The sequence below is a fragment of the Mesocricetus auratus genome, unplaced genomic scaffold (genome assembly GCF_017639785.1).
Source record: "Mesocricetus auratus isolate SY011 unplaced genomic scaffold, BCM_Maur_2.0 Super-Scaffold_100676, whole genome shotgun sequence".
NCBI lineage: Eukaryota > Metazoa > Chordata > Mammalia > Rodentia > Cricetidae > Mesocricetus > Mesocricetus auratus.
The window spans coordinates 183,709,515-183,716,536 of NW_024429266.1; the positions used below are offsets into that span (position 1 = coordinate 183,709,515).

At 51.7% G+C, this 7,022-nt stretch overlaps 1 long non-coding RNA gene across 1 annotated transcript; it reads right to left on the bottom strand.

Annotated features, from left to right (window-relative positions):
* Positions 1–1,339: 1,339 nt before the first annotated feature.
* Positions 1,340–7,014, bottom strand: LOC121137284. Its single transcript, XR_005874546.1, has 3 exons — positions 6,934–7,014; positions 5,297–5,381; positions 1,340–2,344 (listed from the first exon to the last, which is right to left on the bottom strand). It is a non-coding gene; the product is annotated as an uncharacterized LOC121137284 (long non-coding RNA).
* Positions 7,015–7,022: the final 8 nt, after the last annotated feature.

Here is a 7,022-nt window from a genome sequence, read left to right on the forward strand (position 1 = left end):
AGGGGCTGCGGATCGGGACCACCCGCTGGCGGAAAAGGGGCAGCAGAGCCATCAGCCAAGCCTGGCGCAGAGCTGACCCGGGAACGCATGGATGTTGGGGCAGAGCAGTGGACATCTGGGTGCCAGATTTGCAAAGCAGATGCACCAGGAATTGACAGTGCATTCAGCAGAGACACCCAGAGGTGGTTAGCAGATGCCACGTCTGGCCAGTCACCCCATTTGGCAGAAACTGAGGCCTGCCCCACTCTGACTTTTTGCAGAAAAGCTACCATAGTAACAAGCCATCCGGCCTCCACCCTGCTGGCCCGCCCACACCACACACTATTGGGCACACCACAAGACACTGGAGAGAGCGCAGCTGGTCCCGAATCTGCCTTTCTGTCCTCTGGGGAGCTCTCGGAGGGAAAGTCGGGGGAGATGTGAGAATCTAGGTCCTGATGAGTTGGGGACCTCGGGCTGGGGCTGGGTAACCCGGTTCCAGCTTGTGTGTCCATAAGCCTGCGACTCTCTTTGAAGAAAGGGACCTGAGCATAGTCAGTGTAGTGCCCTACCTCTGGAGCAGAGCACCCTACCTCAGGGTGCCAGGCAGAGGAGTGCAGGTCCAAGGCTGTTTAGCCTGGTGACCCCTCCCCCCACCACTTGTGACACCCCTCTTTCCCCTTCCACTGGCTGCCACTCCCCAACCCTGCCCCCACTCCCCAGATTTCAGTCCATGCCTCCAGCTATCGAGCCCCTCCGAGGAAGACTAATGTCTGCTTTGTGTTGCCTGTGGGATGGCCTATTGCCTGGTTTGGATATGAAGTCTGGGCTCACAGAGTTTAGCATGATCTGGCTTATACCACATGCCAGGTGCCACACCACTTAGCCAGTCTGGCAGAACGTACCTGCAGTCCAGGTCTGGTTTTCAGAGCCCAGCTCATATCAGCATCCGTCCTGCCTTCCTTGGGACTCCAGGGGACTCAGGGATGAGGGAAAGTCTTCTCCTAGACACCTCACCTGAGAACTAACCATCTTCATGGTCAATTAGATATCAGGACAGGCTTTGGATGGAGATATGAAATGCTGGTGCAGGAGTGAATTTTAGGAAAGACTGAAGGGCCCTGCCTGGGCCTTAATATGTCACTCTGTCTCCTCACTGGGTGTAGGCCCAGCAGCTACACTCTGCTGGCAATTGTCTGCATCAGTAGCCTAAAATGAAGGCTGCCCGGCAAGGGAGGAGATACCTGAATAGCGGACCAGCTGTGGCCTCTCTTCCTCTAGGCCCAGGGGGTTGGGGCAGGGACTAGACTCACTTGGATCTCTTAGGAACATAAAGGAACAGGTGTGTAGCAACCTTAGATAATTTCCACTCTTGTTTTGTATTTTATTAGGGAAACTTCTCATGTACGATCAAAGAGAGGAAACAGCAGTGGGATCCACCATGTTGTCATTACCTAGCTTTAGCTGGTGGCCAATCTTCTTCACATAGTATGTGTATCTTAAAGCTTGTCAGTCTTCGCACCTAGATTGACTTAAAATTTCCCACTTGTCTATTTGTACATGTGTGTAGTAAGTATGTGACTGTGGATGCTTTCTCGATCAGGACTCAGAAAGCCGTCCCCCCCCAACCGACCTTCTTCAAGAGGATGGAGACTTCTGGGTGAGAAACGCCCAGTTATTAGTGAGCACAGCATCATCTTTGCTTCTTTCCTCTTGTGCATTTTACTAGCGTCCAGAAAATTTTACCCCCAAAGATTTATTTATTTATTATGTATACAGTGTTCTGTCTGCATGCATCCCTGAAGGCACCAGTCTCATCATGGATGGTTGTGAGCCACCATGTGGTTGCTGGGAATTGAACTCAGGACCTCTGGAAGAGCAGCCAGTGCTCTTAACCTCTGAGCCATCTCTCCAGAGTCATCTCTCCAGCCCCCATCCTGGAAACGTATATCAGTGTCCACTGGGAAATACCAGACAGGGAGACTCCCAGAAGGTGTGAAGGGCTCTTCTCCCAGGCTTCCTTCAGAGAGGCTTCTCTCCACAGCCCATGAGTAATCCCCAAAGAGAACTGGTATGTGTGGGTCCCCCTAAATACTCCTGTCTTCTTCCTCTCATTTCCCTTAGCCAACTGATGCCCTTAGCCAGCCCAAAGGGCCACTAGACACCAAGAAACGAGGCTAACAGATGGGAAGTGAGCTTCTCTAGTGTTGGGAATGTCACTGGAACAAAACTTACCCAGTCTTTCTCAGTCTTGCTGCTTTGCTCCCCAGAAGACATTTGGCAATATCTTAAGACATTTTAGGTGGCAACTGCTTGGAATTCCCACTGTCTCCCAGTGCACAGAGGTCAGGGATATTGCTGTGACCTACAGTTAAGACAAGCTCAGATAACAAGGAATTGCCTGACTGGGATGCCAGCAATGCTCCTAGGCATCTTTCCAGGTCACTAAACAGGATGGCAGAGAGAAATCTTCTGGTCCATCGCATTAGATTTATACAATGTCAAAGAACATGTAAGGATGTTGGTTGTCACACTAGGCAGCCCTGTAGTAAGCACCAAATATAAGAGTAAAGGGGTTCATTTAAGTGGTGGCACATTTTTAATCCTAGAGGGCATATAAGCTGAAAAGGGGAAAGCGGTGGAAATTTTGATACATTAACAGATCACACAATCAGTGCGCTATCCGAGGAAGTCAAGAAGTTTGATGTTTGTATGCATTCCTCTCTGTCAAAGATAAACCTTGGGTCCTAGCCAAGATGTGAGACTCTGCTGTCTGCAGAGTGAGCCAACAAGCAGTGGCCATTAAGTTGGGCGTGGTGGCATACGTTTGTGACTTCAGCACTTGGAGGATGAGGCAGGAGGATCTGAGAGCAGCCTGGGCCACAGAGTGAGTGTCTCAGAAACAAAAGCAGTATAACCACTAGTCGCCGAGGTCACCAAGACAAACAAGCCTGGTGCCTGTCCTCAGAGAACTGGTAATATGATCTGCACACATGTAGGATGTGCACGTGTGGGCCAGTGCATTAACTGTAGGCATCAGGAGGTGTTGAGGTAGGCTTCCTTGGGAGTGTGAGGAAAAAGGGGTTCCTCCAGTCATCTGTGTCTGGGATGAAGAGGCAGGAAGGGCCGTCAGTCCTAACGCCCACCCCACTGCAGACCCTGAAGGTTCACATCTCTCCCTACAGCCGCTGCATCGTTCATGGCCATACTAACAGTTGGCGGGTGACTGGTATGGGGCAGGGAAGGGATGGTTTGTGGCTCTGAGAGAGGCAACAGGAAGCCCTGGACAGGAAATCTTTTCAGGCAAGCTAAAAGGACCCTGTCATGCCATAGGAGTCTACTCCTCTGGAAGTCAGGAAAGCAGCACCAGACTTGGAAAACAATTCACCTCAACCCTGGTGGCCCTGAGGCCTTAGATCCCCCATGTACCAAACAAGGGGCTAAGTGCAGTCAGCAGGCAGAGACTTTGTCACTGCACAGCCTGACACCCCACCTCCTACTCCTTCATTTTTCCAAACGAGAGCCCTGGGGACACAGAGGTCAAAATACCCTCCCTTCCTCCCTCCCTCCCTCCTTCCTCTTTCCCTCCTTCCCTCCTTCTTCCCTCCCTCCTCCCTCCTCCCTCCCTCCCTCCATCCATGCTTGCCTCTCTCCTCCCTCCTTTCTTCTCTCTCCCTCCCTCCTCCCTCTTCCTCCCTCCCTCCCTCCCTCTCTTCCTCCCTCCCTTCCTTCCTTCCTTCTCTTCCCTTCCCCTTCCTTCCTCCCTCCCTCCCTCCCTCCCTCCCTCCCTCCCTCCCTCCCTCCCTTCCTTCCTTCCTTCCTTTTAAAAGACAGAGTCTCAGTATGCAGCCTTGGCTACCCTATCACTCACTGTGTACATCAGGCTGCCCTTGAACTTATAGAGATCCACCTGCCTGTGCCTCTCAAGTGCTGTGACTAGAGGAAGCATCACTATGCACAACTTAGAATTGTCTTTTCAAGGCAAACAGTTTAAAAATAAAAATAGAGCTGGGCAGTGGTGGTGCAAGCTTTTAACCCTTAATCCCAGCACTTGGGAAGCAGAAGCAGGTGGATCTCTGTGAGTTCCAGGCTAACCTGGTCTACAAAGGGAGTTCCAGGACAGCCAGAGCTGTTACACAAAGAAACACTATCTAGAAAAAAAACCAACAAACAATGAATAAATAAATAAACAACAAACAAAAATGGAAGTCATAGAGTGATACCTATGATATGGTCCCACTTATGGTTTTTTGTTTGTTTGTTCGGAAATACATGTGAACTGGCGTGGTATACATATCTGTAATTGTACTGCTTGAAAAGCTGAGGCAGAAGGATCATGAATTCAAGGTCAACGTTATAAAGCAAGTTTAGGACAGTTGTACATTGAAACCCTGTCTCAATATACAACATCAAAACATGTAAGTCTAGCTGGGCAGTGGTGGTGCATGCCTTTAATCCCAGTTCTCAGGAGGCAGAGGCAGGTGGATCTCTGTGAGTCTGAGGTCAGCCTGGTTTACAGAGCAAGTTCCAGGACAGGCTCCAAATCTACAGAGAAGCTCTGTCTCATAAAACAAGCCAAACCAAACCATGTAAGTCTAAAAGACATACAGAAATAGATCAGTAGATGAACCAGTCATAGTGGGTCCCTTTGGGCCGGGGGAAGGAAAGAAATAGGACAACGGGAAGGTTTTATTGTTTTATGTGCTTCTGCACTGCTGGGAAACTACTATGACAAAAATGTATTCACAGTCCCAGCACTTGGAAAGCTGAGGCAGGAGCTCTACTGTGAGTTCCAGGCCAGCATGGGCTACAGAAGGATACCCTGGTTTGGGAGTAAAAGTGTGTGTGTGTGTGTGTGTGTGTGTGTGTGTGTGTGTGTGTGTGTGATATTTGAAATGGGGCTCTGACCAAAGTACAGGCTTCAAATATCTATTCTCACAGCAGGCTTGCACTGGCCCATTCCAGATCTCTAATACTGTGGTCTCCAAGCCAAGCCGCTCTTGTACTCTGTCAGGACATGCCAGAGTCACCACACTCTTCAGACCAGACATTCTCACAGAGTCCTTGAGATGAAAACTATTTATCATGCTGCCTTAAGCCAGTACTTGGGTTTCAGGCCCAGTTAGTAAACAGAAGAGGCTGGGAGGAGCTAATTTCTCAGAACTTCACAGATTAAACAGCCAGGGGAACGGGCACCTTCCCTGTAGGACAGTAGTTTAAGGACTTGATTCAAGGGAGAATGGAGTTTCAAGGGAGGATGGCTGGGGAAATGAAGGGGTAAGAACAGTTCAGACATACACAGCCAAGGAGACAGTACCTCGAGAGCTGATTCGTCCATGGGCTTTGTGTGGGAATGCCTGAGCCCCTGCTGGTGGCCTGGTTCCCAGGAGTCTTTGGCCGGTCTGTCTCAGAAGGTAAATGGCAAAAGGCAATCTCAGAGGAGAAGTTTCGAATTCTGTTTATAACTGTTGTTCTTTTTCTCTGTGACTTCGGAGGACTGGTGTGTTGTTTTGGAGGGTCAGTTTCTTCATCTGAAAGATGAAGAACCAGCTTCTCCCTTCTTATGGGAGGTTTCATGAGTGTTCAACAAGGTACCTGCGCTCTTGTTTTCAGGATGAGGTGAGGGGGACCCTTTTCTTTGTCTAGTAAATGCCTTGTTCTTCAAGATCCATCTGTAATGCCAGTCTCCAGGTGTCACTTGAAATGCGTCCCTCCTCCTGCCTCCCCCAGGGTCCCCCAGCACTTGCTTATCTCTGCCTCCAGAATCCTTATCTCACCCCATTTCAACTGCTTGTTATGCATTCCTAGTTCTTCCCATGAGCCGCTCTGGTGCTCAGGTCTGTGTCTGCCCCGTCTGGGGCACAGAGAGCTCTTGTTGCACTCCAGGGCCCTGTGGCTGCCCTCCACAGGGCTCCAGTGCAGACATCACCAGCAAGCTGTGCAGGGCCTCTGGCTGTGTGAATGGCTCCTTGCACCTTCTCTTTGGGCCTGAGCCTCTGGGGCTTGCAAACCCATGTGCTCACTCCTGGATGCCTGCGTCTCTCTCCCTTGCCGGGTTAGGTTGAGGAGTGACTTTTGGAGGACAGCACATCCCTGATGAAGTAGCCTCTTCTTCCTTCTAGGACAGTGTGCCCACCCTCCTTGCCCCAGATACCAGCATGGGCACGGCCCCTGTTCTCTCCCAGTGCCTGTCATCCCTGGGCTCTTGGTCCACAGAGCTCTGCTTGGCCCCCACGCCCGCCCACATTACCTCTGGTGCCCACATTCCTGCAACCCTGTGACCACACAGGGGACATTACACATTCCTGGCCTAGTAGCCAATGGTGTCAAAAAGAACAGAATGTCCTAGGACCTGGCCCAGCCCCCTGCTTCACCTGGGCCCCTCCCAGGTCTGGACAGGGCCAGGTAGGTGGGGTGAAGAGTTCAGGGGAAGAGGATGGGGAAGAGTGGGACCAGCAGACATTCCCAGGTTTAGGGGGACCCCTTCTCCTTTTTCTCCAGGATCTGGCTGTGAGGCTGACCTGGGATGACCTTGAGGGACCCCGATCAGAAGGGACCCTAGTTTCTGGAAATCCACTTAAGTTTCTTGCCTGGCAGGGAGTCCCTTTGGGGCGGGCTCCCTCCTTTTCCTCCTCCTCCATCCTCCCTCAGTTCGTGCCCCCCCCTCCCCGTCTCTCTTTCTGCCTTCCCTGTTCTCCTGGTTTCCCCAGCTTTCTCAGTCATCCTCCTTCTGCTTCTGCCTTCCTGACTCTAGTGTGCAGAGTCCTTCCTCCCCTCTCAGGCTCTCTAAGCCTCGCCAGTCTTCTGTCCTTGGTCTCCTTGCCAGCCAGTTCCCCATCAATCCCGCGCCCAAAGTCTTGGGCAGTTCCCGGGTTCACCTGGCCCCAAGAGCCCTCCTCCCTGGAGAGCTCCCAGACCAGACTCCTCCTCCGACCCTCCCCCTGCCATGCTCACCTTTAATTGAGATGCTAATGAGGCTTCTGCGGCTCGCATCCCCGACTGTCCGGCGGGCGGGCGGGCGGGCTCCAGGGCCAGGCGCTGCA